This window comes from Mobula birostris, chromosome 16, assembly GCF_030028105.1.
Source record: "Mobula birostris isolate sMobBir1 chromosome 16, sMobBir1.hap1, whole genome shotgun sequence".
Taxonomy (NCBI): Eukaryota; Metazoa; Chordata; class Chondrichthyes; order Myliobatiformes; family Myliobatidae; genus Mobula; species Mobula birostris.
Genome location: NC_092385.1, coordinates 26,239,467 through 26,265,853, shown reverse-complemented (window position 1 = coordinate 26,265,853; position 26,387 = coordinate 26,239,467). Strand labels below are relative to the sequence as shown.

The following is a 26,387-nucleotide window of genomic DNA, read 5'->3' as shown; positions in this document are numbered from 1 at the left end:
TGAATACTGGAGTGGGTCTGATGGAGGTAATTTGTTTGTTATTTAGTGAGTGACTTGTAACAAACATAAATAATTTTTACACTATTTTCACTGCAAAAACCATTGAAAATGCTCTGCTTTATATACCATGAAACCAATTCTGTGGTGATGTACTACATAATGTGACTACTAATAATGACATTTTGAACTTGAAATTATAATTCCCTTTAATTTGGCAATTGTTATTACATCAATATTACATGTAAGATTCCATAATTCTGAAATAATGATATTCTAAGTTGTGGTTTATTAGCACCTTTCCTGATGTGTACTCAGTTTTTATTTCTCCATCTGTGAACTGATATAAAAGTTGTCAAGGAAAAGCACTTGATTATAAGCTGTGTAAAACTACTTGCTTGCATCACTGGGATGAATGCCACAGATCCGATTCAAAATGTGCCAGACAATATATCACCTCAGAAAAGGGGAAATTCATGCCAATCTTTGCAAACAAAGTTCTTAAAGGTCAAAACAGCTGCCATTCATCCATTGTACACCAGAAAATCTGGACCAGCAAGCACTGAGGGTCATGACCCTCATTAAAGGATCAGAAGCGGAGAGAGTGAACAATTTCAAGTTCCTGGGTAGCAATCTCTCTGAGGATCTGACCTGGACCCAACACATCGATGCAGCCACAAAGAAGACATGACAGCAGCTGTATTTCATTAGGAGTCTGAGGTGATTTGGTAATGTCACCAAAGACACTCACGGATTTCTACAGGTGTACCTTGGAGAGCATTCTAACTGGCCGCATCAAATTCTGGTACATGGAAGGCTACTAGACAGAATCGAAGTAAGCTGCAGAGAGTTGCAAACTTAGTCTGCTCCATCATGGGCACTAGCTTCCCTATCCAGGATACTTTCAAGGAGTGATGCCTCAAAAGGGTAGCATTCATTGTTAAGGACCCTCATCACCCAAGTCCTGCCTTGTTCTCATTGCTACCATCAAGAAGGAGGTACAGAAGCCTGAAGGCACAGATTCAGGAACAGCTTCTTCTCCTCTGCCGTCCGATTACTGAATGAACATTAAACCCATACATCACTACTTTTTTTATTTCTATTTTAGCACTACTTATTTAGTTTAACTATTTAATATACAAATCTACTTACCATAGTTCAGTTTTTTTTCTATTGTATTGCTGCATATGCTGGTGATATTAAACCTGATTTAGATTCTAATTAAACCTGATTCAGAGTCATATTTAGGTGATTCAAGGAAATATCAATTCATTTGACTGATTATATTGACTTTTCTTTGAATGGTGTATTTTTTGGTAATTTCTTTTTAAAAGTTGTGCACAACACACAATTTAGAATTATAAAGGTTGGATGTGTACCAGAAATCATGATGAAGGCTATGGTTTAAAGAGGAAGCGTATGTCCACAAGTAGGTGACTATTGACCTTTGATAGCCTAGCCCTTCATTAAGTAGCATGAGGGACTAGGTTAGTAAGAACATGGTTTTGAACTTGACTGACAGATTTTATGTTCATAGCTGTTCCTCTGATCATCTTTCTTAGTCTGACAAAGGATATATGACCGAAAATATCAACTGTTTCTCTTCCCACAGACGCAGCCTGATCTACTGAATATTTGAACAGTTTGTGTTTTTAATTTAAATATCCCCAAGCTTAATTCTCTCACAAGTGCATTATTGGAAGCTTCTATGCAAATCCATTCATTAAAATATCTCTAGAAAAAAGGACAAATAGATTGTAATTTATTTGCAACAAATACTTTCCTAATAATGAAAATATCACTGTATTATCAAATAATCTACAATGAATCAACAAATCAAGCTGCTGGGTATATGACGCAAATACATTGGGAGGCTTCTAATTGACCAATAGATGATTAAATCCTTGAATTATTTTCAGCTTTATGCATGTGAATGATGACCGTGTCCATGCTCAACAGTATTTTCAAGCCTTTTAGGCTACATGATGGTTGTTTTAAATGGATTCAACACCAAGCTAGCTGCTGTTTAATGGATTAATTTAGTGTATAATTTTTTCCAGAGAACACAGTAATGTTGGAGACTCGCTTTGTAAGTGCACCCTTAAGCTAGATGAAAAAGCTTATCAAGATGCAATAAACATTGGCAAAGCAAAGTAGAATTCAAGTGTTTTAATTTTAGTTACCACAACCCACTAATTTTGAAGAGTTGTTTTCTAAATATTGGGTTGGCAGAAATGTCCTTAATTAAACTGATCTTATTTTCAAGACATTGAAATTGCCTTCAGTTTCCTAAAACAGCAAAAGTTATGACTATTTAATTATGTAACTTAATAATAGCCTTGACTTCTTAATAGTCACACTCTTGGGTTTGTTTTCATTGAACCTCAGTAAATCAAGTTTTCCTGTTCATTCAGGAGATGGTGATCCCTTCTATCCATGAAGTATTATCCATTAATTGGTAGTTTGTGATTGCCAGAGCTTTTAGACAGTGCTGTTTGTTCCATTTATTCCAATCAAAATCAATATAGGGAAAATACTTTGTGAAGCTCCCAGACTGAGATTTATATTGTATATACTACCTAAGGTGATAACCATGAAAGAGGAAGCACATAGCCAATGTATATACTGCCCACAAACAAAACTCACCTCAACATGTCTTTTACAGTTAGGGTTGCCAACTTTCTCACTCCCAAATAAGGGGAAAAAGTAGCAGTCAAATCCTGGGACACTTTACCCCGGGAAAGACTACCATGACCATGAAGCCTCGCGCGGGCATCTGTGTGCACATGCTCGTACATGCCGATTTTTTTTCCCATATATAGCCTGTGTATTTATCATATCATTCATGCTTTTACTATATGTTAGTGCTATTTATTTTGGGTTTTATGTGTTATTTGGTATGAGTTGTTAGGTTATTTTTTGGGTCTGGGAACACTCAAAAATTTTACCCATATAAATTAATGGTAATTGCTTCTTCACTTCACGCCATTTCGCCACGAAAGGTTTCATAGGAACGCTCTACCTTAGCGGAGGAAATACGGGACAAGGGCGGTCCCATATGGGACAAACCAATTTAGACCAAGATACAGGATGTCCCGGCAAATATGGGACAGTTGGCAACCCTATGTTCAAGTTCAACAGTGCGTGACAGGGAATGAGGAAAGGTGCAGCTGACTTGTATCGTTTCCTCACGGAACGGTAGCACATGCTTTGCGGCCTGGTACCGGTCCTCGACCCAGTGGTTGGGGACCGCTGCCTTAGCCTACCTTGTCTACAACATGGTAAATATTAACCATGATAAATTGATTAAGAATAAAAAGAGCAAATTCAGCAGTACATAATCTTAATTTGTGATTTATATCTGGTACATCTAAAATCCAGTTTTGCTATGTATTGCTCAAGAGCTGGGATAGATGTCCTTTGAGTAATTTCTTCAAATACATTATGTGTGTCATTTATTATCTGTGCTAAATGGTCCTTTATAAAGTGTTGGTCAACTGCCTTCTTGAGCCACCAGTTACGTTGGTGGAGATTTTCTAGTAGTTCTAGGAATTTAGGAACGATGGAAGAATGGAATATGACATGGAATGTGTCTTGGATGAGAACCTGAAAGGTGTGTGGTGTCTCTGTGCTCCTTCCGTCATCGTCCTAGTAGGTGGTTATCATGCATTTTGAAGACGGTGTCAGTGTAGCCAAGGCAAATAACTACTTTCTTAGCTTGCATAGACAGTAATTTCTGCACAGTATTAATTAATGGAACGAATACACATCGTAGGCATTTGATAGGATAGTGCTTAGCTTCTTGTGAATTGTCTGGACTGCATTGATCCAGACAAACAGAGACTCTATCAATCACATCTAGTTGTGCCTGGTGTATGCTGGAAAGACTATGGATGGTTAGATACTGAGTAAATTGTAATAGCATAGCCAGTCTCTGACCTACTGTTGTAGCCACAGTATTTTATATGGTTGGTCCAGTTAAGTTTCAGGTTAATAGTGATCCTTGGAATGTTCATAATAGGGAACAATATTGGTTAGATGTTTTGAGATGATAAATGCCTGGCACTTTTGTGGTACCAACGCTGCTTGTCACTTTTCATCCAATGCCAGAATATTGTCTATGTTCTGACCCCTGCAAGCATGGACTGCTTTATTTACTAAGGAATTGTAAATGAAACTTTCCCACTTATGTACACAGGTTGGGAAGAAATATAGTTAATAGCACATCTGTGGATAGGTGGGTCCAGTAAACTATCCTGAGAAATTCCTGCAGGATATCCTGAATGATAGATAATCCAACAACTACATCAACTTTGTGTGAAGTGTCACATTGATGCCCGTTGACTTCAGTTTAACCAGAGTTATGTAATATCAAACCCTGTGCTGATTTGAAGTCACACTCATCTTAGACCAGAATTCTGCTTTTAATTCCATTTGGACCAAGGCTGGGAAGCTTCGTAACACTGCTAATAATATCTTCTATCGCTTTGGAGTCCACTGGACAATAATTGTTATGATTGAAATTGTCCTTCCTTTAGTGAATGGGGCATGCCTGGGCAATTTTTCATGTTGTTGGGTGGATGCCAATGTTGTGATTTTACTGGACCAGCTTGCACAGGGTGCATAGAATTCTGGAGTATGGGTCTTCAGTGCAGGATGTTTTGTTCTGTAGCTTTGTGCTCTCGTTTTTAATCTCCTGATGGGAAGAATTAATCAAAATGGTTTCTTTAATTGGGAACAATGCATGCTGAAACATCAGTTTGGTATATGTTAGGGTCTGCTGTCACTGAAAGAGTATTGATTTTTTTAGTCAGGGAGGACAAAACGTTACCCATGTTTGACCTGATGCCACATATTCTGCTTTCTGCTACCACTTTTCCAACTGGTAGAAAGATATCATTGTGTCCTTCCCCACTGATGCTCTCTTGTCCACTTGTTCCTTCCCGCTGATCTCTGTCCTGGCGCTTATCCCTGCAAATGCGACAAGTGGAACACCTGCTCCACAACTCCTCCCTCACTTCCATTCCAGGCCCCAAACAGTCCTTCCAGAGGAGGTGACAAATCTTCTACAATCCTGTCAGGGTCGTTTACTGTATCTGGTGCTTCAGCATGCCCGCAACTTACTAACCCTAGCCTGCACATCTTTTGAATGTGTGAGGAAACCAGAGCACTTGGAGAAAATCCACAAGAGAACATACAGACTGCTTACAGTCTGTGGCAGGAATCGAACGTGGATCAGTGGTGCTGGAAGGCATTGCACTGACTGCTGTGCTACCATGCTGTGACTGGGGCTGTGTAAAGCTATTGCTTGCTGGTGTGCAATATTTGTCCAACTAAGGTATGTAGATAATATACTGTCTTCTCAAGAACAGGTTAATGAGCACCACCCTTGCGCTACTGGGTACTTTAGAATGGGTTTCCACTGTTTGAAACTTTATTCCAAAGTATTGTTAAAATTTAGCACTTGTGGATGAATTTGCTGATCAAAAGGAGTAATAAAGATCGCTTCAATTGTAAGCGGTAGACAAGAGAATAAGTAATCAATCTTACTTATAAATGGACAGCCTTTGACACACTTTGATTGTTAAGCAACACACATCAAAGTTGCTGGTGAACGCAGCAGGCCAAGCAGCATCTGTAGGAAGAGGTGCAGTCGATGTTTCAGGCCGAGACCCTTCGTCAGGACTAACTGAAGGAAGAGTGAGTAAGGGATTTGAAAGTTGGAGGGGGAGGGATAGAGCCAGGAGCTGGGCAGGTGATTGGCAAAAGGGATACGAGAGGATCATGGGACAGGAGGTCCGGGAAGAAAGACGGGGGGGGCGGGGCGGGAGGGGGACCCAGAGGATGGGCAAGAGGTATATTCAGAGGGACAGAGGGAGAAAAAGGAGAGTGAGAGAAAGAATGTGTGCATAAAAATAAGTAACAGATGGGGTACAAGGGGGAGGTGGGGCCTAGCAGAAGTTAGAGAAGTCGATGTTCATGCCATCAGGTTGGAGGCTACCCAGACGGAATATAAGGTGTTCTTCCTCCAATCTGAGTGTGGCTTCATCTTTACAGTAGAGGAGACCGTGGATAGACATGTCAGAATGGGAATGGGATGTGGAATTAAAATGTGTGGCCACTGGGAGATCCTGCTTTCTCTGGCGGACAGAGCGTAGATGTTCAGCAAAGCGGTCTCCCAGTCTGCGTCAGGTCTCGCCAATATATAAAAGGCCACATTGGGAGCACCAGACGCAGTATATCACCCCAGTCGACTCACAGGTGAAGTGTTGCCTCACCTGGAAGGACTGTTTGGGGCCCTGAATGGTGGTAAGGGAGGAAGTGTAAGGGCATGTGTAGCACTTGTTCCGCTTACACAGATAAGTGCCAGGAGGGAGATCAGTGGGGAGGGACGGGGGGGACGAATGGACAAGGGAGTTGTGTAGGGAGCGATCCCTGCGGAATGCGGGGGGGGGGGGAGGGAAAGATGTGCTTAGTGGTGGGATCCCGTTGGAGGTGGCGGAAGTTACGGAGAATAATATGTTGGACCCGGAGGCTGGTGGGGTGGTAGGTGAGGACCAGGGGAACCCTATTCCTAGTGGGGTGGCGGGAGGATGGAGTGAGAGCAGATGTACGTGAAATGGGGGAGATCCACAAACCTGCCTGTCCTGGCCGACCTATTGTCTCAGCTTGCACCTGCCCCACCGAACTCATTTCTGCATACCTCGACACTGTTTTATCACCCCTTGTTCAATCCCTTCCGACCTATGTTCGTGACACTTCTCACGCTCTTAAACTTTTCGATGACTTTAAGTTCCCTGGCCCCCACCGCTTTATTTTCACCATGGATGTCCAGTCCTAATATACTTCCATCCCCCATCAGGAAGGTCTCAAAGCTCTATGCTTCTTTTTGGATTCCAGACCTAATCAGTTCCCCTCTACCACCACCTCTGCTCCGTCTAGCAGAATTAGTCCTTACTCTTAATAATTTCTCCTTTGGCTCCTCCCACTTCCTCCAAACTAAAGGTGTAGCTATGGGCACCCATATGGGTCCTAGCTATGCCTGCCTTTTTGTTGGGTTTGTGGAACAATCTATGTTCTGTGCCTATTCTGGTATCTGTCCCCCACTTTTCCTTTGCTACATCAACGACTGCATTGGTGCTGCTTCCTGCACGCATGGAGAACTCGTTGACTTTATTAACTTTGCCTCCAACTTTCACCCTGCCCTCAAGTTTACCTGGTTCATTTCCGACACCTCCCTCCCCTTTCTAGATCTTTCTGTCTCTGGAGACAGCTTATCCACTGATGTCTACTATAAGCCTACTGACTCTCACAGCTATCTGGACTATTCCTCTTCTCACCCTGTCTCTTGCAAAAACGCCATCCCCTTCTCGCAATTCCTCCGTCTCCGCCGCATCTGCTCTCAGGATGAGGCTTTTCATTCTAGGATGAGGGAGATGTCTTCCTTTTTTAAAGAAAGGGGCTTCCCTTCCTCCACTATCAACTCTGCTCTTAAACGCATCTCCCCCATTTCACATACATCTGCTCTCACTCCATCCTCCCGCCACCCCACTAGGAATAGGGTTCCCCTGGTCCTCACCTACCACCCCACCAGCCTCCGGGTCCAACATATTATTCTCCGTAACTTCCGCCACCTCCAACGGGATCCCACCACTAAGCACATCTTTCCCTCCCCCCCCCCACCACTAAGCTCCCTACACAACTCCCTTGTCCATTCGTCCCCCCCATCCCTCCCCACTGATCTCCCTCCTGGCACTTATCTGTGTAAGCGGAACAAGTGCTACACATGCCCTTACACTTCCTCCCTTACCACCATTCAGGGCCCCAAACAGTCCTTCCAGGTGAGGCAAAACTTCACCTGTGACTCGACTGGGGTGATATACTGCATCCGGTGCTCCCGATGTGGCCTTTTATATATTGGCGAGACCCGACGCAGACTGGGAGACCGCTTTGCTGAACATCTACGCTCTGTCTGCCAGAGAAAGCAGGATCTCCCAGTGGCCACACATTTTAATTCCACATCCCATTCCCATTCTGACATGTCTATCCACGGTCTCCTCTACTGTAAAGATGAAGCCACACTCAGATTGGAGGAAGAACACCTTATATTCCGTCTGGGTAGCCTCCAACCTGATGGCATGAACATCGACTTCTCTAACTTCCGCTAGGCCCCACCTCCCCCTTGTACCCCATGTGTTACTTATTTTTATGCACACATTCTTTCTCTCACTCTCCTTTTTCTCCCTCTGTTCCTCTGAATACACCTCTTGCCCATCCTCTGGGTTCCCCCCCCCCTTGTCTTTCTTCCCGGACCTCCTGTCCCATGATCCTCTCATATCCCCTTTTGCCTATCACCTGTCCAGCTCTTGGCTCCATCCCTCCCCCTCCTGTCTTCTCCTATCATTTTGGATCTCCCCCTCCCCTCCAACTTTCAAATTCCCTTACTCACTCTTCCTTCAGTTAGTCCTGACGAAGGGTCTCGGCCTGAAACGGCGACTGCACCTCTTCCTAAAGATGCTGCCTGGCCTGCTGCGTTCACCAGCAACTTTGATGTGTGTTGCTTGAATTTCCAGCATCTGCAGAATTCCTGTTGTTTGCCTTTGATTGTTAATATAGTTTTTCCTGTTATTAAATTTGCAGGGCCAGTCACACCCAGGGATCATTGTAACTGCGGTGGTTGTTGCCTTGCTTGCATTCTTATCTGCCACCTGTATTGCCAAAAGATATTGTTTTCCCCAAGGGTAAGAATCTTTTCAATTTATTTATTACAACATAGAAGGAGGCCTCTTGCATTTTGGTATTCATGTCAGCTCCCAGTTCCATTCCTGCTTTCCATATTTCCTTGTACTGTACACTGCAAACTATTCTTTCTCTTGTATGCCCATCCACTTCTGTTTGATTGTTTAGCTACCTATGTACACTGATCTGGTATCGAAGAGCCTCGCGGAAGCAATCTTCTTAAGAATTTATAACAGCAAATGAGCTCGTCAATGCTGCAATCGACTTGCCGCCTTTGTGAGAGCTGGAGAGTAGCCAGAAGCAAGAGTAAAGCCACCCACAGGGGTTCTGGCACCCGCTCACGACTGGCAGCTCATGACTGACATGGAGAAACAACTGGAGTCCCCACAGCACATCGTCAAGACCACTGCGAGACCAGACATCCTGCTGGTCTCAGAGGCAGCAAAATACACCACCCTGCTGGAGCTGACAGTGCCGTGGGAGGAGCATCTGGTGGAGCCCCGTGAGAGGAAGCTTGCCAGGTACGAGGAACTGGTCAATGACTATCGGAGCCAGGGATGGAAGGCAAAGTGCATGCCTGCCAGGGCTTCACTGGACACAGGATGTGGCTTGGTCAACCACAGCTGAATTGCCTGGGTGAGGGCGTCTGATGCTGGAACACCCAAAATACCCGATGACCCTAGGTTACATCACTGATGGGATGTTCAGATCATTGTGAGATGCATTCTTAAGATCTTAAAAGGGTATTTTGTGTAATGCGGGAGATCCCAGAAGAGACCCACGAGGTCTCAGGGAGAATATGCAAACTCTATACAACAGCATTCAAACTTGGGTCACTGAAGCTGTGAGATTTCAGCACCATCTACTGCAAATTACACAATTAAATTAATAATGTCCTTATGTTTGCAACTTTCCATCCCTATTTACTCTGAAAACAGCTATCTAGATCTCCCAGTCTGAAGTTCTTACCCCAAACCTGCTTCTTTCTCTGTTCCTTCTAAACTCTAAGATACTGTAAATTCCTTTGGTCAGAATATTAACTCCTTTTATCTCCTTGTTTGGCTCAGGGATTATTTAGAAAATCCAACAGTAAAAAAGGATACAGGGCCATCTAATGGACTGATGAATCTCATCTTTGTGATCTAAAAGAGGTGGAGGAAAAAACAGTGAATACATTGGTTCAAGGGGCCAGATGACCCAAACACTGCTTCCGTTCTCATTGCTGAAAAGGAGTAGAAGTAGAAATGACATTTTTTTAAAGTTACCTCTCATGAACTTAGAGCATTCAAGTGCCTCAACTTGCTTCTGATTAACAATTAACAAGCTAATACAAATGGCCATGGGCCAGATGCCTCACAACCTGTTTCAGTAATGTCAGTTGGAGGTTAATCACCACCAGCAACTTCCCATTCTTCTTTGCATAGTACTTAACGTTCATTGGAGAGAGAAGTTGGAGTCTCAAAGACAATTGGTGTGATGGAGCACACATTGACTGTGCAATCCCATGCTATTTCTATTATTATACTTGCCCTCTGCAGTTCCCAACTACCTCAACACAGAATGGGGCCATAAATTATGACTAGGCTCAGCAGCTGAATTTGAGATCCCATTCAAAATACTCTAATGGCCTTTGGCAGCTCTTGTCAAAATGCAAACTACTTTTAAAAAAATCTTAACAGTAAAACACATGCTTATCAAGTATAAATGAATTTAAAGCATGATTATTAATGAAAGAATGAAAAAACAAGCCAAACAGCTCGGATGTGTGTGACTGTATTGGAAGCATTGACCATGGTTGGCACAAAGCTGAGGGACCAGATGTAAAGTGGAGATCAGCCTCAGTGATATCTAATCTCGAGTGTTCTGTAATTCTGAGCAGAAGTTTAAAGAGCACTGATGTTCATGCTGCAGCTGCCAATCTGTCAGCTAGAAATCTGCATGTTCTGGCTCAATATTTCTTATACCATTTCTTGTCCCTTGGATTTGAAAACATTAATGAAAAGCCTGCAGATTTATTGTACTTTAATTTTCATCCAAATTTTTGTGGTGAGAGAAGTATTTGTGTGTAGTGTGACGCAATGTTTTTTCCTGGACAAAACTCTAGTGGGTGATGGTACAGATTTCCTTGTAGAATGGCTACATCAAAACACTGCTGGAGAAGCAGACAGATGCTGAAATGTATCTCACAATATATTTTCAAAAAGCATAACATTTCTTGCAAAACACAGAAGAAAAGGAAAGAGTGCATTGAAAATTGTTTACTGTGATCATATCATGCCCCTGTGTGGCAGTGCAGAATCAGTGCAGTCAACTGAAATTGTAAACGTCTTCATTATACACATGCAAATAACTACTTTTCCTGTTTGCAAACAAGGGAATTGTCCCAGCTGAGGATTAGTTTGTGAACTCTACTGGTATGTGACAGAATTTTGTTTCAGGGCAGAAGGTGACACGTTATTCAGATTTCTCCATTGAAATGAACTCTACTGAATCCATTCCTTTCCCAGTACTGCTTTGCTGGTTTCTTCTTCAAGTTGATTTGATCTCACTGGGCACCAAAAATCATTCGGATATTGCGAGGCGCAATGACGTTTAGTTTGTTCATTAGGCATGCTTGTGAAGCAACAGTCCCCCCCCCCCCCCCGCAAGTTTATTTGAGCCATACTTAACCGGAAAGGGCCAAATTGTTCTAGTGCCGATATCCTTTGGGATGGGCTCTAGCATGCGTATTTGATTGGCAGCCATTTTGAAATTTACTTGTTCCTTAAATTTTCTTTCATTTCTTAAAAAAATTCACAAACTCTCTGAATTGAATTGAGAGTCCATCTAAAGTTATCAGACAGAGAGATGTACACAATTCATCACTAACTGCTTTGGTATTGTACCATGATATTACGAATATTAAATATTTTGAAGAATAATATTGCAGGGTTTAAATCTTGATATTGGAAATGCTCCAGAATTAGTATACTATATTATCTGTTGCATGTGGATTTGACAGTAGTTGATAGAACATAGAACAGTACAGCACAGGAACTGGCCCTTCAGCCTCACAATGTTGTGGTGAACCAATTAAATTAGTAATCAAATGGCCAATTAAACTAATCTCTCCTGTTTACACAATGACCATACCTTCCATTTTCCTCAAGTTCATCTGCCTATCTAAACGTCTCTTTAAAGACCCTAACGTATCTGCCTAGGGTAAATAGAAGCAGTGTTTTTTCCCTCAGTGAAGTTGAGTGAGACTACAACTGGAGGTCCTGGGTTAAGGATGAAAGGTGAAATGTTTAAGGGGAACAGAGAGTTGGAACAAGCTGCAAGCACAAGTGGTGGATGTGAGGTTGATTTTCACACTTAAGAGAAATTTGGAAAAGTACATGGATGGGAGTAGTGTGAAGGTTTATGGTCTGGAAGCAGGTCGATGGGACTAGGCAGATTAATGACTTGGTACAGATTAGATGGGCCAAAGGGCCTGTTTCTGTGCTGTAGTGTTCTATGACTGTACAACTCAAGTTTGTCCAACCTCTCCCTATAGGACCTGCCCTCTAATCCAGGCAGCATCTTAGTAAACCTCTTCTGAACCCTCTCCAAAGCTGCAACATCCTTCCTATAATGGGACAACCAGAACTGTATGCAGTACTCCAGATGAGGCCTATCTAGAGTTTTATAAATCTGCAACATAGTTTCCTGACTTTTGAATTCAATACTTTGACTAACTCCACCTGCCATTTCTCCACCCATATCTGCAATTGACCTATATTCCACTGTATTCCTTGCCAGTCTTCTACTCTATCCACAATACCACCAATGTTTGTATCATCTGCAGACTTACACACTCATCTACATTTTCATCCAGACATTTATATACATCACCACCAGCAAAGGTCCCAGTATAGATCCCTGTGGAACACCACTAATAATAGACCTTCACCTGGAATGACTCCCTTCGATCACAACCCTCTGTTTTCTATGGGCAAGCATCCAATTCATCATGGACCCCATGCATCTTAATCTTCTGCATGAGCCTCCCATGAGGGACCTTGTCAAATACTTTACCAAGATCCATGCAGCCAACATCCATGGTTCTCCCTTCATCAATCACCCTTGTCACCTCATGAAAAAACTCAATAAAGGTGATATTGATTCATTATTGTTTCGTGTACCACGATACAGTGAAAGACTTTTGTTCTGAGTACTATCCAGACAGATCGTAACGTGAATAATTACACTGAAATAGTAAAAAAAAAACAAAATAAAAAATATGTGCAGTACAGGTAGACAGTGCATGTGGACCTTGACAAGGTGGACTGGTGATCAGGAATTCAAGAGTTCGTCTTCTAGTGCATGAGGGGTTCATTTAAGAGCCCGCTAACAGAGGAATAGAAGCTGTTCTTGAGTCTGATGCCTCATGCTCTTAGGCCTTTGTATCTTTGCTCAGTTGGAGAGGGGTGAAGAGAGAATGACCAAGGTAGGAGGGTCTGATTACATTAGCTGCTTTCCTGAGGCAGCAGGAAGTGTTGGCCAAGCCGTTGGAGGGGAAGTTGGCTTGTGTGATAGGCTGCTTCCACAAATCTCTGTAATTTCTTCCCATCTCGATCGGAGTAATTATCAAACCAAATATTATCACAACTGAATAGGCTACTTTCTGTGGTGCATCTGCAAAATTTAGTAAGAGTGATTGGGGGACATGCTAAATTCCCCTAGCCTTCTGAGGAAGTACGTGCATTCGCTGGGCTTTCTTGGCTGTACCATCCAGGGTAAGTTGTTGCTGATATTTGCAGCTAGGTTTTTAAACTATCTCCACATTAGCAGCATTGATACAGACAAGAACGTATACTCCACTCTACTTCCTGAAGTTGGTGACCAGCTCTTTTTCTTTTGTTAACATTGAAGGAAATGTTGTTACCTTGGCACCGTTCCAGGAGACTCTCTGTCTCCTTCTGTACTCCATCTCGTTGGTGTTTTAAGATCCAGCCCACTATCTACAAACTTGTGAATGGAGTTAGAGTGGAAATTGGCCACACAGTCATGTGTATAACGAATTTAGTCAGGGTCTGAGAACGCAGACCCACAGGGCACTGGTGTTGTGAGTGACCAAAATCATGTCAAATAACTTTAGAATGCCATAAACAGGACATCCAGCCACCCCATTCTTCAGACTTTATACTGTGAGTGGTATAGAGGATAACAAAACAGTGACACAATATAAAAATAAAATTTTGGCAGTGCATCAATCCCTACAAGAAGTTTACTGATGTTCAAGTGTTATACAATTTTAGTACTGTTAGACCACAATGAGACTGTTGGAATCAGTGGCCATTGCTTAAAGATGTTTATTTCATGAACCTTATTGTTATTGAGGAGATCATTGGAAAAAGCCCTCACCTATAGCATAGAATCAATGGAATAGCAGCATGGTATTTCAAATTGATTATATCAGCACAATGAAAAGATATACTTTAAGTGATAGGCAAGATAAAACCCCTCATAGTCTTGCTTTCCACAGGCTTTTACTCTGCTTCAAGGTTGATTTTAAAACCAGATTCAAGCCATCAACCTTGTTGCAAGCCAGAACAGCAATGTACATGTCCACCGTTGTGTCATTTCAGAAGATTTCATCAGGTTGGGCTAGTTTTATTCAAGCAAAAAGAAGAGAACATCTGCAGATGCTGGAAATCACAGCAAGACACACAAAGTGCTAGAGGAACTCAGCAGGCCATGTAGCATCTATGGAAAAGAAAGAACAGTCGAAGTTTTGGGCTGAGACCTTTCATCAGGACTGTAGAGAAAAGATGAGAAGTCATTGTAAGGAGTTGGGGGGAGGGGAGGAAAAAGTGCAAGGTAGTAGATGATAGGTAAAACTGGGAGGAGGGAGGGGTGAGGTAAAGAGCTGGGAAGTAGATTGGTGAAAGAATTAAAGGGCGAGAGAAAGGGGAATCTGATAGGAGAGACCAGAAGGCCATGGAAGAAAGGGAAGGGGGAGTTGCACCAGAGGGAGGTGATGGGCAGGTGAGGGAGGGAAATGGGAATGGGGCATGCTGAAGGAGGGGGGAGATCTCAGCAGAAGTTCGAGAAATCAATGTTCATGCCATCAGGTTGCAGGTTACCTAGACGGAATATAAGGTGTTGCTCCTCCTACCTGAGTGTGGCCTCATCATGGCAGTAGAGGAGGCCATGGACTAACATGTCCAAATGGGAATGGGAAGTAGAATTAAAATGGGTGGCCACTGGAAGATCCCACTTTTTCTGGCGGACAGAGAGTAGGAGCTCTGAGAAGCGGTCTCCCAGTCTATGTCGGGTCTCACCATTATACAGGAGGCCACACTGGAAGCACTAGATAAAGTAGATGGCCCTAATAGACTCATGGGTGAAGTGTCGCCTTACTTGGAAGGACTGTTTGGGGCCCTGAATGGTAGTGAGAGAGAAGGTGTAAGGGCAAGTGTAGCACATGTACCACTTGCAAGGGTAAGTGCCAGGAGGGAGATTGCGTAGGGAGTGATCCCTGCAGAAAGTGGGAGAGGGGGAGGGAAAGATTAGATTAGATTATGAGGACACTCAGTCCTCGTTTATTGTCATTTAGAAATGCATGCATTAAAAAATAATACAATGTTCCTCCAGAATGATATCACAGGACAAACGAAGAATAAACTGACAAAACCACATAATTATAACATATAGTTATCATACCGGACTACAAAGTACTCCAGCGGGTGGTGAAGACTGCCCAGCGGATTATCGGCACCCAATTGCTCACCATTGAGAACACCTATCATAAATGCTGCCTGGGCAGGGCAAAAGCATTATCAGGGATGCATCTCACCCTAACCATGGACTTTTTACTCTCCTCCAATCCGGTAGGCGCTACAGGAGCCTCTGCTCCCGTACCAGCAGGCACAGGAAGAGCTTCTTCCCTGAGGCTATGACACTGCTGAACCTCTCATCACAGCGCTAAGCAGTATTGCATCCATATTGTACTGTCTCAGTACTTTTATATTTGTGTGCTGTAACACCTTTTTTATTCGCAGTTATTTTGTAAATAACAATATTCTTTGCATTTCTGGTCAGATGCTAAATTCATTTCATTGGCTTTGTATCTGTACTTGGCACAATGACAATAAAGTTGAATCTAATCTAATCTAATCTAGTTACAACAGTGCAAAGCAATACCATAATTTGATAAAGAGCAGACCATGGGCACAGTAAAAAAAAAAAAGTCTCTAAGTCCCGATAGACTCATCATCTCCCGTAGGCAGCAGAAGGGAGGAACTCTCCCCGCCATGAACCTCCAATCGCCGCCAACTTGCCGATGCAGCTCCATTGGAAGCACCCGACCGCAGCGGACTCTGAGTCCATCTGAAAACTTCGAGCCTCCGACCAGCCCCTCTGACACAGCCTCTCTGAGCACCATTCTCTGCTGAGCGCTTTGACCCCACCCCGGCCGCCGAGCAACAAGCAAAGCAGAGGACTCGGGGACTTCTCAGGAGATTCTGGATCACGCAGTAGCAGCGGCAGCGAAGCAGGCATTTCAGAAGTTTCACCAGATGTTCCTCCGTGCTCTCACGCCCATCTCCATCAAATCAGGATTGTGCATGGCACCCTACTTGACAAATAACAGACATCACCACCAGAGTGGCCGCTGCGAGCTGCGTCGCGCCGCCATCTTCTTCTCCCGCCAGCTTGGTGGTGGGATCCTGTTGGAGATGGTAGAAGTTACAGAGAATTATGTGCTGGATGTGGAGGCTGGTAGGGTGGTAGGTGAGGACAAGAGGAACCCTATCCCTGCTCTCAGAATGGGACTTTTCATTCTAGAACTAATGAGGTGTTCTTCTTCTCCAAAGAAAGGGGCTTCCCTTCCTCCACCATTAACGCTGCCCTCACCCATATCCTTTCCATTTCATGCACGTCTGCCCTCACCCCATCCTCCTGCTGCCACACCAATCCATCTTGTTTTAATTAGAGTACATTGGTTAGTATAACAGAAATCTTGTAGCATATATTAATGAATCAAAATGCAATAGCAAACTGTTCAGTATAGTTTTTTAAGTAATATTCAAGAATTTTATATTGAGTTATTTATAGGATGTCAGAAACCTTGATAAAAAATTCTAATTTTATTAATAAAATTTTTGACTCTATTAAAACTGTACCAGACTATAATATCTCCTCTAATTTATGGAAAATTAATTTTCTATATTTCTGATGGCTCAAGTGAATTTTAGTGCAAAATTAAACATAAGCGCAGCATTGAGCATCTTATAATATTTCTGCATCTATGTTAAACTTGTTGAGTTACTATTTTTTATTTGAATGTTCATAATTAATATGTTTTGACCATTTGTAGAAACCAAACATTTATATATTCAACACTGAGGAGGTATGAAGAGCTGAACCTTCCTGATGAGAATACCCAAAGCAGGCAACAGCTAGACAGCAGTGAGTCAGATCAGGTGAACTAATGAAACACATTATTATTGGTGATCAAGAAAGAAATTCCAAATGGAACTTGAAAAATTACTTTGTTATCGATAACTTAGAAGCATTTTGTAGGTGTACTGGGACCTAATATATCTCTAAAAGACAGTTCTGAATGGAGTCACTGGCTATTCAGCCTTTGCACATCAAGAAATCTCAGATGGAAGTTAAAGTAAGACCAAAAGTGAAGGTGAAGGAATTGATCTAACTGCCTGCTTCAGTGCTACCCACCATGCAGTCCAGTATCAACAAGCTAAAGAGAAGATCTGGGTGCATTTCGTATCCAGCCCTCAGCTCTACAACAAGGACTGGTGAACAAAAAGCATTTGAAGGGCCTTGTCAGCTCCATGGAGAAACACAAGGAAAAGCTTTACTTATTTTACTGGTCTTAAGTATACTTTATCTATCGAGTATTAAATATTCTGGAATTATTTAAATCAAATATTAGAAAGAAGAAGAAGAAAGAAGTTATTCCTTAAGGTTGTTATAGCCAGGGGTTGGTAGTGGGGATAAGCTCCCACAAACAAAGAAATGCTCCCAATGGAATGCGTCTCAAATAGCCTGCAAACCAGGTCCAGCTCCAGGCCTTCAGATGTGGCTTAGCTACTGAGCCTGGTGGAACCATCTCTGCTGACAGGAGAAGAGGCAAGGGTAGGTTACTGGCTCCTTAAAACCAGTCGCTTTGGGCAGATGGGGCTCTGGCTGTGTTTGGCAGCTCATCTAGGACAAAGAAAACTCTGATCTCAAACCTCCGCTGCTTTGCAGTTACATCCACTCATAGGGAAGCCTTCTGGAGTAAACTCCAAGGAAAAATCCGGAGCTCGAGTCCCTAAGAACTCCGTTGAGTTCAGTGCTGATGGGCAACTCCTGCAATGCCACCAGTGCCAAGCTGCATCAGTCTCTGATGTTCCTTTGGATTCATCTGCTGTGTAGAAAGAGGGAGCCTGCTACATAGGTAACAGTTTGTTCTCCTTGTCGTACTGCCCTGGCTTGCATATCATGTAAAACAGCTGGAATGCAACATCCATGGTCGACCCGAATAAGTGAGGGCCTCAAGACAGTTATTTCTATGAAATGTAATTGCTTTTCAATTTTTCTGTCTAAGATATTTAAGGCTAAAATGTATAGCTAAAACCTTCTGTAAAAACTATGGAAGGCTAAAATGCCTTATATAGCCTTTACAGAAGATTCTCTCAGAGCTCTGCCCCCAACTCCACAACTTTATAAAAATAACCTTGTTTTTCTCACTGTTCCTAGTTCTGAAGAAAGTTCATTAATCTGAAATATCAATATTACTTCTCTCTCTCAATCGGCTTCCCAATGGACCCCTTGCTAAATGGTATTGGTCCATGGCATAAAAAGGTTTGGGAAACTGCTCTAGATGCTGCCTGAACTGTTGAACTTAGTTTTTTTCTGTTTTTATTCTGGATTTCTGGTAGCTACCTTGTTTTTTTGCTTTTTTACTTTTCTAATTGTCTATTTCTAATTATTTAAGAAAGGTAATATGACTGGAATTGCCAAAAATTAGGAGACTAGTAGAAAGCATCAGTACTAGAAGCTGAGGGGGCGCAGGAATGGAAAGCACAGCTACTGTGTTCTGCCTTGCCCGGTCTCCTATTAATTTTGTTGCTCTATTTTAACAGGTTGCACAATGAGATCGAAAACTGTGATGTATTCCTTGGAATGTGTCCAAAACAAATGGGGTTACCTCCGCCAGGTTTCTTGGAAGTGACAGATGCTGATTGCATCCTGAGTCCCAGTCAGTCACAGAATATTTTTTCAGGGTTTGTACTACATTGCAAAGTTAATGTGTCATTCCCTTCCTGTGACAGCATCTCCTTACAACAATTGTCTAAATTAATAAGACAATTGTTTCCAAATTAAGGTTTGAACAAGATAATTATCTATGTTCAAACCTTTCACATTTAGTGAAAGCCAGCACCATTTATCTTTCTCTATAAACATCTTTCTTTAATAAATCCAATTCGATTCTCTTTCTTCAGTAGCTTTCAGACACTTACTTTCTGGATAGGAAAATATTTTGGTTTCAGTGCTTTTTGGTTAGGGTTTGACATATTTATTGTGATTTGGTCTGGTTTTGTAAGTAATGAGTAATTAACTCTTGTTTGGTGGATCTTCCTGAATAACTTCTTAAGAATCATGAGTATATGTGTGTTGCTCATAGTTAACTTTCCTGGCAGCAATCATGATTTATTCATCCTGTATAAACCACCCTTATTCCAATCAGCTCAGTCACAGCTCTCTTGTTATCAGGAATGATACTGAGAAACGTATGGCAAGTTGAAGCAAAACTGGCACTCTCTGGGTTGTACAGCAGGACCACAACTGTAAAACCATTATTCACTGTCCAAGTTTATGGCCATCTGTGGCATGCTGTACGTCTTTGTACTGGAGGAGGGGAGAGAAAAGGAGAAATGGAAAAAACCTCTATTTGCCAGAAAACCCCCATCCAAAAGCACCACAAGTGATCCCAGTCCCCCATCTGGAGCATACCAACCAACCAGCATGGCTCTGCACCACCCACCCACCACCCCCATCCTTCTACTTCTGCTCTGTAGCACCATCCATTTTTATCATTTAGTTCAACATTACAGGTGTTGCAATGATTAATTAAGAAGTGTTTTTTTTTTGTTCCTTTATACCAGTTTACTGTGCTTGTTTATCAGCCCATTGCACCTGTAAAGTGTATTCGCAGGAGCTAGAGCTTGGGAACATTCCCGAGTTCCCAGTGACAGCCCTTTGCAGTGTTGGATTGGTGACTTCCAGCTGGTCTGAGCCTTGAGAGACCAGGTCCTGACTGGAGCAGTTGGCCATGGTCAGGATGCATTGGGGCCAACTGGCTGAACTTCCAAGGGAACTAAGTAGATGGTGGGAAAGTGGGCATGATGGAGCCAAGCCAACTCCTAGACTGTGCCACAACACCTTTGCAGTTCTTCAGGGTTGGCAGCAATGTGATGCTTGAAAGCTTTTGTCAACACTTTGCCCAGAGCCAACATGGCAGTTGCCTGGTAGGAGTGTGAGCTATCAGCAGAAGCTCTGGGTGGCACTGCTGTTTACATAGAGCAGACTACTTATACCATGTTAAACAGAAAAGTCCCTGTGTTCTGTTGAGTACCGTCCCAAATTACTGCCAAATTTTCTGATTTTTGAAGTATTTTGACGCTGTCATTTTACTGTCAGTGAGTAACCTAGGAGATGCAATATTTTCTCTCAACTACTCATTAGCCATTTTTGATAAATAGGGCCCTCAAAGTTGGCGTTAGATTTGGTATTGGCTCAATAAAAGGGTTACAACACTGAATTTTTAGAAATGGTTGTCAGGGTTCTCTTTACAATTAAATGATAGCACTGAAGATTCATATTTCAGGAATCCTCAGGGTTAACAAGAGGGCATTCAGTTATTAACTACAGAGACTGGGTAAGTGCTTCAACTTTTAACACTAGCATATGAGAAAGTACTGAAATGTTGGTGACATTTATTACCAAGAAGATCTATTTTTGTCGTGAACAGCCCAGGTCCTCTTTTTAAAAAACGTTTTAAATTTTTCAGTAAAGTGACTATCTCTTTGTGGAATTCTGATCTTACATAAATGGAAGAAATCCTACTAACTGCTAGCAAGTATTGAACTCTTCTTGCCTTCTCTGGGTTAATGCGTGCAGCCTTGCATTTAGATTAATTTTTATTAAATCAGATAACTGCTTTATTATATTCTTCTGATTTTTTTTTCTCTTTATAGGATCTCCGGGAATGAAAAACAAGAAGAATGTGTTGATCCTCACTGTTTTTCAGTGAACCAAAGTCCTGGCATTCAACTAAATGAATCTTGAATGTAGTACTACTGTCGTGTGTGTGCTTTTGTGGATTCTGTGTACATTGTTTGAAATTGAACAGAACAGTACCTTATTACCTGCAAGTTAAGTACACTGATGTGAGCCAAATCAAACACGGTCTCATTTGCACATAAATGGGAAATGCCTGAACAAGAAATGTAGCATTCATTGGTATACCAAACATACCCTCAATCATATTTGGAAAAATTCCACTGGTTATTAATGTGGTCTACTCATTTATTACTTATACTTTATTGTCGCCAAACAATTGGTACTAGAACGTACAATCATCACAGCGATATTTGATTCTGCGCTTCACACTCGCTGAATTACAAATATTAAATATTAAAAATAGTAAAAAGTTAAAATCAGTAAATATTAAAAATTTAAATTATAAATGATAAATAGAAAATAGAAAAATGGGAAGTAAGGTAGTACAGAAAAACAGAGAGGCAGGTCCGGATATTTGGAGGGTATGGCCCAGATCCGGGTCAGGATCCGTTCAGCAGTCTTATCACAGTTGGAAAGAAGCTGTTTCCAAATCTGGCTGTACGAGTCTTCAAGCTCCTGAACCTTCTCCCGGAGGGAAGAGGGATGAAAAGTGTGTTGGCTAGGTGGGTCATGTCCTTGATTATCCTGGCAGCACTGCTCCGACAGCGTATGGTGTACAGTGAGTCCACGGACAGAAGATTGGTTTGTGTGATGTGCTGCGCCATGTTCACGATCTTCTGCAGCCTCTTTCGGTCTTGGACAGGACAACTTCCATACCAGGTTGTGATGCACCCTAGAAGAATGCTTTCTACGGTGCATCTATAAAAATTAGTCAGGGTTTTGGGGGACAGGCCAAATTTCTGTAGTTTTCTCAGGAAGTAAAGTCGCTGGTGGGCCTTCTTGGCAGTGAACTCTGCTTGGTTGGACCAAGTCAGGTCATTTGTGATATTGACCCCGAGGAACTTAAAGCTTTTGACCTGTTCCACTTGTGCACCACCGATGTAAATTGGGTCGTGTGGTCCACTACTCCTTCTGAAGTCAACAACCAATTCCTTCGTCTTACTGAAGTTGAGGGATAGGTTATTGTCTTCGCACCATGCCACCAGATTCTTAATTTCCTCTCTGTACTCAAACTCATCATTACCCGAGATACGGCCTACAATTGTTGAATTAGAAATCAGTACTGGTGGATTTCAGTGCTCACTCTTAGTGTGAACTTCAGCAGTAATTCAGCATTGTGATTCATTGATGAGACCAATAATTTTCAATGTACAATTAAAATTAAATTCTAGCAATAGTTACATTGCCCTTAACAAGTGAATCTTAACAAATAGATATTTATGTCATCAAAAAGATATATTCCAAGTAATAACTGTATTGTGTTGTTATAAGATGATTAGGTAGAAAAATTGGTGCTTGATGACAGTACACCTTGCAATGAAGCTGTAATTAGGTGTTTTCATATTTTCGAAGAATAAGAGGGAATTGCATACAGTAAGCGCAGCAGTTTTATTTTGTGAAGCCGGTGTTGTATTGAAATTAAAGTGGCTTGTTTGTTTGCAGTTATTTGCACTACGAATACTCTAACAAATTTCTACCAAACCAATTTCACTTTAGATTGAAATTTTACCGTTTTTTGGAAAGCACTGAGCAAGTCAGGCAGCATCTGTGCATAGTCAAGCAACATCTGTGCACTATTTCACGTTCAACATGGGAAATTGGGTGAGCTAAACACACAGAGTGCTGGAGAGGAACTCAGCAGGTCAGGCTGCAACTATGGAAATGAATAAACGGTTGACATTTTGTGCCAAGACCCTTCTTCGGCGCTGGAAAGGAAGGGCAAAGATGCCAGAATAAAAAGGTGGGGAGAGGGGAAAGGGGACTAGCTAGAAGGTAATAGATGAAGCCAGGTGGGTGGGAAAGGCAAAGGGCTGGAGAAGGAGAAATCTGATAGGAGAGGAGACTGGACAGCGGTATAAAGGGGAAGAAGGAGAGATACCCAGTGATGTGATAGGCAGGTGAGGAGAAGGGGAAAAAATACCAGAAAGAGAAATCAATATTCATGCCATCAGGTTGGAAGCTAACTAGACAGAATATGAGGAGTTGCTTTTCCATCCTGAGAGCGGCCTTAGGTGACAAAAGAGGCCATGGACCGACACATCGGAACGGGAATGGTAGTAGGAACTAAAATGGTTGGCCACTGAGAAATTCCACTTTTGGCAGATGGATCAGAGATACTCAACAGAGCGGTTCCCCCAGTTTACAACAGGTCTCAGCAATGTAGAAGAGGCCACATCAGCAGCACCAGGTACAATAGACAACCCCTACAGACTCACAGGTGAAATATTGCCTCACCTGGAGGTGAGGGAGGAGGTAAATGGGCAGGTTTAGCATTTCTGTTGCTAACAAAAGCTGGTTTGGAGTTTTTAGTGGAAGTAAGGAGATGGGTAGAATAAGAGGTCTGGGGTGAGGTCAGGCCTGCAATGGGGGTAAGTTGTAAAGGTCATCCAGTTAATATTTAATAGAGCTAAAATTAGCATAAACTATGTAGTGAGGAAAGTAAGAATACAAATTGCAACTTAACAGTTGCAAACTATGAGGCTGTAGGATATGTCCAACAAGTCTGATTAGTAGAGAGTGTAAAATCGATTGAATATCACAGTTGGAGAGTTGCATTTGACATCTGTTGCAGAGTCAGAAACCAAACTACCTGTTGTAGAATTTGATTTTGAATCCTGAAAGCTGCAGCATGCCAGACGTAGATTGAGGTGTTGTTCCTTAAGCTTTGTTGTAACAGGCTGGAGGCCATACATCAGTCAAAATGGGAGTGGGATGGAGAAGTAAAATGGAGGCAAAGGAGAACTCAGGGTCACCCCGCAAACTGAATGTAGTTCTTCACAAAGTCATCACTTTGTTTCTGCTGTGTACTTTGGGACTACTGACCTTAATTCTATTAGTTTTAAATAGTTATGGAAGAAGATAGGACTGCGCCGCACATTTTTAATGTCCTAAATTTGGAGGCAAGGCAGATTTTGAAGAGAGCAGACGCCATCTACAGGATGATTGGGAGGAGCTTCGTACAGGTAAAGGGATGCCTGGCAAGTGGGAGGCTTTTAAAATGGAGGTAAGGAGTGTTCAAGGACAGCAAGTTCCTCCTTGAGTGAAAGACAAAGCTGGCAAGTTTTGGGAACCATGATTGATGAGAGACACTGGCCATAACGTTGTCCATGTGTGGAACCTGGATGAAAGACACAATCTTAAATGAATCTTACCATGGAGGAGGTTATAGAAGCTAATAAATTAAAAGAAGTGAATAGCGATGTATATATTTGAATATGTTCGTGTTACAGAAAAAAGTAATGTTGGTGGAGTGAAGGCATATTCAGGTAGATAATTCCATGGAGCCTGACCAAGTGTATCCTTGGACACTAGGAAGCTATAGAAGAAATTGCAAGAGCCCTGGCAGAGATAGTTGCTTCAATTTTAGCCATGGATAAGATACCAGGAGACTGGAGGTGGCTAATATTGTGTCTTTATTTATAAAAGGCTTCACGGACAAGGGCTAACCGGGAACTACAGGCCAGTGAACCTAAAATCTCTGGTAAGAAAATTACTGGAGGGAATTCTGAGAGACAGGATTTACACAGCATTTGGCAAGGTGAGGTATAATTAGTGTGAGTTTGTGCATGGAAAATATTTCTCACGAACTTAATTTAAGTTTTTTGAAGAGATAAAGAAGAGGATTGATGGGGACAGGGTGGTAGATGTTACCGGGAGCACCGGATACAGTAGATGACCCCAACAGACTCACAGGTGAAATGTCACCTCACTTCCAAGGACTGTTTGGGACCCTGAATGGTAGTGGGGGAGGAGGTGTAGGGGCAGGTGTAGCACTTGTTCCACTTGTCTGTTGGAGTCACCTACTGTATCTGATGCTTCCTGTGTGGGCTCCTATATGTCGGAGAGACCCCACTCAGATTGGCAAGCTGCTCGATCTGCCAGAAGAAACAGGATCTCCCAATTTTAATTCCACTTTCCACTCCCATTCTGACATGTTAGTCCATGGCCGCCTCCACTGTCCCGATGAGGCCGCACTCAAGTCAGAGGAGCAACACCTCGTATTCTATCTGGGTAGCCTCCAACCTGATGGCATAAGCATCGATTTCTCGAACTTCTGGTAATGCCTCCCCCCTTCACCATCCCCCATTCCCTATTCCCCCTCTCACCGTATCTCCTTACCTGCCCATCACCTCCCTCTGGTGCTCCTTCCCCCTTTTCTTTCTTCCATGGCCTTCTGTCCTCTCCTATCAGATTCCCCCTTCTCCAGCCCTGTACCTCGTTCACCAATTGACTTTCCAGCTCTTTACTTCACCCCTTCCCCCTTCCGGTTTCACCAATCGCCTCGTGTTTCTTCCTCCCCTCCCCCCCCCCACCACCTTCTAACTCTGACTCCTCATCCCTTTCTCTCCGGTCCTGATGAAGGGTCTCGGCCTGGCCTGCTGAGTTCCTCCAGCATTTTGTGTGTGTTGCTTGGACTTTCAGCATCTGCAGATTCTCTTTTGCTGGTGATTGGCTTTTTCAATCTTTTTTCAAATTCTTCACTTTATTGTTAATAATAGTGTTTACTATTTGATTAAGTATGAGCTGTCAACACGACATGACAACTAGTACAACAGTCTCATTATGCTATCATTCAGTTGATGTGGAATAGGCAAGCCTCATTTAATTCTAAAGATTATTATCAATGTATGTATGCAGTATATAATGCTGAGGTTCATCTTCCCTGCAGACAGCCACAAAACAGAGAAAACATCAAGTACCTCACTCGCCAAAAAAAATCATGCAAATGGCAAAAAAAATGAGTGAAAAACACAGAATATAAAACAGTAAACCATGGCATCATCGAAACAGTCTAGCAATGTTCAGTTCAGCTTGGTTCATTTCAGTTTAGTGCTGTGTTGTTCATTGCAGGCCACAGAGCCAATCTGCCATGATCAAAGTCGCACAAAATAGCAATTTAAAAAAAGGCATAACCAGAAACCGATATAACATTAACTGCAGTATCTTATTCAAAGACTGCTTCAATTAAACCTTGCCCAAAACCCAAGACTCCGGCACCATCCCCTGGCGGCAGGGAGGGGAGAGAGCGAGAAAGCAGTCAAGTACTGAACAACCACTCACCTTCCACTCTCGTCTCCGTTGACTTCAATCTTGCTCGATACTTTAATCAGTAAGAAGTGAGCTCAGCAATTGCTAGAGAAGCTGTCAGTAAATGAGTTACTGAAATGTTACTCAGTTAAAAAAAAACAGGTTTAATTGGAGTTCAATTTGTATCT

General features: G+C 42.4%; 1 long non-coding RNA gene across 1 annotated transcript; it reads right to left on the bottom strand.

Annotated features, from left to right (window-relative positions):
* Nucleotides 1–279: 279 nt before the first annotated feature.
* LOC140210855 (uncharacterized) lies at nucleotides 280–26,387 on the bottom strand. The gene is made up of 3 exons (XR_011889311.1): nucleotides 26,233–26,387; nucleotides 9,840–9,878; nucleotides 280–337 (listed from the first exon to the last, which is right to left on the bottom strand). It is a non-coding gene; the product is annotated as an uncharacterized lncRNA (long non-coding RNA).